Source organism: Papio anubis, chromosome X, assembly GCF_008728515.1.
Source record: "Papio anubis isolate 15944 chromosome X, Panubis1.0, whole genome shotgun sequence".
NCBI lineage: Eukaryota > Metazoa > Chordata > Mammalia > Primates > Cercopithecidae > Papio > Papio anubis.
The window spans coordinates 105508776-105514889 of NC_044996.1; positions in this window are offsets into that span (position 1 = coordinate 105508776).

Sequence of the window (6114 nt, forward strand, 5' to 3'; positions counted from 1 at the left end):
ATTTGAGCATCAATACATCAATAAGAACAACTGCAATGAATTGAAGCATATTGCATATGTTCAATTTCATGAGTGGTGACGAAACTGAAAGGGGGGAGGGGGAGGGGGGGAGAGAGAGAGACAGAGACAGAGAGAGAGAGAGAGAGAGAGAGAGAGAGAGAGAGAAACCCCATTTGTCATTTTGCAGGATACCTGGGAGCAAACTGATTATTTTGAAGGCTGGCTAATAAAGAGAAAGAACCAAGCATTTATTTTTCCTTTCTTTAGGCTAACCAAGCAGTTGATGAAGAGCCATTGTATTTTATAGAAGTATCTTAGCTAGGCCGGGCGCGGTGGCTCAAGCCTGTAATCCCAGCACTTTGGGAGGCCGAGACGGGCGGATCATGAGGTCAGGAGATCGAGACTATCCTGGCTAACACGGTGAAACCCCATCTCTACTAAAAAATACAAAAAACTAGCCGGGCGAAGTGGCGGGCGCCTGTGGTCCCAGCATCTCGGGAGGCTGAGGCAGGAGAATGGCGTAAACCCGGGAGGCGGAGCTTGCAGTGAGCTGAGATCCGGCCACTGCACTCCAGCCTGGGCGACAGAGCCAGACTCAGTCTCAAAAAAAAAAAAAAAAAAAAAAAAAAAAAAAGAAGTATCTTAGCTAATATATGAAGTGATAGAAGATCACCATTTGGCAGCTCCTGATGAACTAGGAGTCCAGGCAGTAATTACCAAAGGGCCTAATGTTGCAAAAACAGAGAAACAACTTCTTTTCTTTTTCTTCCTTTATTTTTATTTATTTATTTTTTTTTTGAGTCGGGGTCTTGATCTGTCACCAAGGCTGGAGTGCAGTGACGCAATCACAGCTCACTGCAGCCTCTACCTCCTAGGCTGAAGGGATCCTCCCACCTCAGTCTCCAGAGTAGTTGGGACTACAGGCATGCACCATCATGCCTGGCTAATTTTTGTATTTTTTGTAGAGACAGGGTTGCACTATGTTGCCCAAGCTGGTCTTGGGCTCCTGGGCTCAAGTGATCCATCCACCTCAGCCTCCCAAAGTGCTGAGATTACAGGTGTGAGCCACCGTACCCGGCCAGAGATGACAACTTGATGGAACATAACAGCATCTATGATGTAGTCTTGCCAGAAATAAAAATGAGAATTCAAATCCAAATGTGAGCAAACCTTGCATTCTAAATACCAGTTTCTAAGAAATACATGTCAGCAGAACATGTCAACCACCATGTTGAGGAATGCCATCAGCAAAACCCAGCTTCGAGAATGCCCTCGAGACAAATGATCTGGCTTCTTCAACACACCAATTTACCCCAATGCTGGGTCGTAAATTACCCTTCTCACTTTATTATAAGAATGCTAGTCCCCTGGCAGGGTGTGGTGGCTCACGCCTGTAATCCCAGCACTTTTGGAGGATGAGATGGGTGGATCATTTGAGGTCAGGAGTTCAAGACCAGCCTGACCAACATGGTGAAACTCTGTCCCTACAAAAAAATACAAAACCTAGCCAGGTGTGGTGGCATGTGCCTGTAGTCCCAGCTACTCAGGAAGCTGAGACAGGAGAATTTCTTGTACCGGAGAGGTGGAGGTTGCAATGAGCCAAGATCATGCCACTGCATGCCAGCCTGGGCGGCAGAGCAAGACTCTGTCTAAAAAAAAAAAAAAAAAAAAAAAGAATGTTAGTCCCCTGAGTCCTGGATCCTTTCCCCACACTCACCCCACTACCACCACCCTGACCCTTTCTATGGCTCATCAGGGTCATTTCCCACACCTAACATGTAGACTAAAGATCAGACACAGCCGCAACCAGGAACAAAGGACAAGGACACATGGTTAGGCCTGAAAGCTCATGAGAGCCCTAAAGTCCCCACTTTCTGGACTAAAATGTGGCTTAGCCTTAGGCCCTTTAGTCCCTGACAGATCTGTCACCTGGGTCTTCTAGAAACTTCTGCCTTCCCTCAGATTCCTTCCTTTCTCTGCCTTTCCCCTCTCCTCTGTCCCTGCCCTGCACAAAACCCCTGTTCTCCACCAAAATCTCCAACCACTAGCCCTGCCCTCTTGCCTTTGCTTCTAGACTTCCATTGGGCCTGTTTTTTGTGTTTGTTTGTTTGCCTTGAGACGGAGTCTCGCTATTGTCACCCAGGCTGGTGTGCAATGGCTCACTGCAACCTGATTCACTGCAAGTGATTCTCCTGCCTCAGCCTCCCGAGTAGCTGGGATTACAGGCACCCACCATCATGCCCAGCTAATTTTTGTATTTTTAGTAGAGACGGGGTTTTGCCATGTTGGCCAGGCTGGTCTCGAACTTCTGATCTCAGGTGATCCACCCACCTCGGCCTCCCAAAGTGCTAAGATTACAGGTGTGAGCCACCGTGCCAGGCCCATTGGTTAGGCCTGGCTCTGTCTCACTGTGTGTCCCCAGTCTAATGTCAGACTGCAAGGTCTTAGCATATTGAAAGGGAAAGGTATGCCTAAGGGTAGGCTGAAGGAGTGGCTGGGAGGGAGGTGTGTATAAGCGTGGCCTTGGTGGGCCAGGTGGCTGGGTATGGTGGGGAGAGTTGCGTGCTGAGAAAAACTCTCTGGAGGCCGGAAGAGCCCCATTTTCCACACACTAGGCCCAGTTTCCTCCAACTCCCCTTTATCCAACTCCAGCCTCTCCCCGCCTATGGCCCATGTGACGCTCTGCAGTTCCCAGCTCAAGACTCCGTGTTTCCTGAAATCCCCAGTCAGACGTCCCTCCACCCCTTTACACGTCCCCCAATCCCAGCTGTCAGCTCCCCTCATAGTGTATTCATATCTGAGGCCCTCCAGGTCATCCTCCAAACCAACCTGGGTTTGGCAGACACCTCCCTGAGAACTGCCCTCCTCTTCCTCCCCCAGTTCCAAGCCCCCAGAAAAGCCAAAACCCAGGCCATTCTGGGCCGGGCAGCAAGGCTGTGTGGCCTCAAATACACACTCCCACAGCCCCTTTTCCCTTCAAATTCCTGCGCGGCACCACCACCACCATCTCTTCCGCGCAAAACTTTCCAAATGTCACCTTCTCCCTCAAACTGGCCTCTTAGCCCTTTTGGAAACCCTTCCCAACCCTGCAGTTCTAAAAATACACAAAACAAAATCAAGTGAAATTTAAGCCACCATGCTTAAAATGAAGTTTCTGGAAACGGAGGCGGGGGTGGGGTGTCTTGGCTGATTTCTTTTCAGGTCTGGGAGCAGCACAGGTGCACTGTATTTCTGCCCTGGTGTGTTCTAAGTTCCCGGAGGACAGCCACCAAGGCCTCCTCAACCCTCTGCACACAATGGCCCCTCCATCAACGATGTGGGCAGACTTGGCCTGGGTTCCTTAATTACCGGTTAAAAGAAGGGAGACAATCCCGTCTCTCAGCCCTCCGCCACTCTCTGTACATGCTCTATACACTGGCCACTTTGTATCCCAGGCAACCTACCTGGAGGAATTTGTATTGTCTATCACTAAATTGCAAGATCTTTCAGGCTGAAGAGAGTTCTCTTTGTATTCCCTCAGCCCTAGTACCAGGCCTGACTCAGGGACGGCCCTGGTTAAAAGTGCAGAAATGGCCGGGTGTGGTGGCTCACTCCTGTAATCCAAGGCTGATGCGGGTGGATCGCTTGAGGTCAGGAGTGATTCAAGACCAGACTGCGCAACATGGCAAGGTCCCCATCTCTACCAAGAAGTGCAAACATTAGCTGGGCATGGTGCCTATATTCCCAGCTACTCAGGAGGCTGAGGTGGGAGGATTGCTTGAGCCGGAAAGGTGGGGGGTTGCAGTGAGCTGAGATCGCACCACAGCACTCCAGCCTGGGCGACAGAGCAAGCAAGATCCCGTCTCAAAAATAGTAATAATAAATAAATAAATAAAGTGCAGAATTGTACCCTTCCCCTCTCAGCAAAGAGAAATCACAGGGAGTCACTGGTCCCTCTGAGAAGCGTAAAGCAGGAATGCCTTCACTTTTATTTATGTTTGTTTGTTTGTTTACGAACTAGTTAATTAAACTATCCAGCATCTTTCTGGAAAGAAGAGGCTCAGCCATTTCAGAATTGAGGTCCCCATGCCAAGGCAGCAGTGCCTTTGACCTTGGGAGCTGTGTGCTGTATTTGCCAGCTCACCAATACCTAGAACGTTTCCATTCTCTTCTCCAGCTGGATTTTGAGCTGCTCTTTTCACACTCACCTCTGTTCTTTCCAGTCCTCTTGCATCATTTCCCCAAGTTTATTTATTCTCCTCTTCTTTCTTTTTTTTTTTTTTTTTGGAGACAGGGTCTCACTCTTTCACCCAAGCTGCTGCTCAATGGTGCGGTCACAGCTCACTGCAACCTTGACCTTCTAGGCTCATGCCGCCCGTCTCAGCCTCCCGAGTAGCTGGGACTACAGGCATGTGCTACCATGCCTGCCTAATATTTTAAATTACCATTATTGTTTTGTAGAGGCAGGATCTCACTATGTTGCCCAGGCTTCTGTCATTTTAATTGGGCAATCCACAAAGCAGACAAATCTTTCTTGAAAGCTGTAATACTACCCCACCCCCACCCACCCCACAAGAAAAGAAAAAAAAAGATTTCCTTGGATTGTATTGCTTGGTTTTAAACAGTTAAAAAGACACTACTTCTCTTGCATTGGAGGCTGCTGATTTTATTATTTATTTATTATTTTATTTTATTTGTTTTGAGATGGAGTCTTGCTCTGTCTCCTGGGCTGGAGTGCAGTTGCTCAGTCTCGGCTCATTGCAACCTCTGCCTCCTGGGTTCAAGCGATTTTTCTGCCTCAGTCTCCCAAGTAGCTGGGATTACAGGCACGCACCACCATGCCCAGCTAATTTTTGTATTTTTAGCAGAGATGGGGTTTTACCATGTTGACCAGGCTGGTCTCGAACTCCTGACCTCAGGTGATCTACCTGCCTCGGCCTCCCAAAGTGCTGGGATTACATGTGCGAGTCACCTTGCCCGACGTATTTTTATTTTTTTTATTTTTTATTTTTTTGAGATAGTGTCTTGCTCTGTTACCCAGTCTAGACTGTAGTGGTGTGATTATGGCTCACTACAGCCTTGACCTCCTGGCCTCAAGCAATCCTCCCTCCTCAGCCCATGGAGTAGCTGGGATTGCAGGTGGGAGCCACTGTGCCCTGCTTGATTTTATTTTTTAATTAAAAGGAAGAAAAATATGGCTAAGTCACACTACCACCTCAAACACAGCCTAAGTCCTGGGGCTCTGCACAATCGTGTGACTCTGCCAAATTCATAAATATCTGTGAATTGCAGGGTATCAGGCAAAGATGGCTACACGCTGGAGGATCCACAATGCCCATTCCTCAGGAACTTACATAAAGGACTAAGTCAGACAGGCCCCTGTCCAAAGCTAATTTCGCTACCTGCTTGTAAAGAAAGGGCCCAGGGGAATGGAGAGCCCAGCACTCTCAATGGCTTGGTGTGTGACTTTATATTAGTTTCCTAGGGCTGCTGTAACAAAGTGCCATATTTATGATACTTTGTTATTGTCTCAGTTATTGTCTCTTCGTTCTGGAGTCTGGAAGTCTAAGATCAAGGTGATGCTAGGGTTAGTTTCTTCTGGGGGCTGTGAGGGAAAATCTGTTCATGTCTCTCACCCCGTTGTTGGTGGCTTGCTGACAATCTTTGGGGTTCTTTGGCTTGTGGAAGCATCAAGCTGATCTCTGCCCTCATCTTCTTCTTCTTCTTCTTTTTTTTTTTTTTTTTTTTTTGAGACAAAGTCTTGCTCTGTCGCCCAGGCTGGAGTGCAGTGGCACCATCTCTGCCTCACTGCAACCTCTGCCTCCCTGGTTCAAGTGATTCTTCTGCCTCGGCCTCCCAAAGTGCTGGAATTACAGGTGTGAGCCACCGCGCCCGGCCCTGCCCTCATCTTCATGTGGTCTTCTTTCTGTGTGCATATGTCTCCAAATTCCCCCTCTTTATAAGGACACCAGTCACATTGGATTAGGGGCCACCTTACTCTGGCATGATCTCCTCTTAACTCATTGCATCTGCAACCTACTATTTCCTTTTTTTTTTTTTTTTTTTTTTTTTTTTTTACGCGTTCTCGCTTTTCCCCCCCCCTGCGCTCTTTTTTTTACGTTCCCGCTCCCTCCC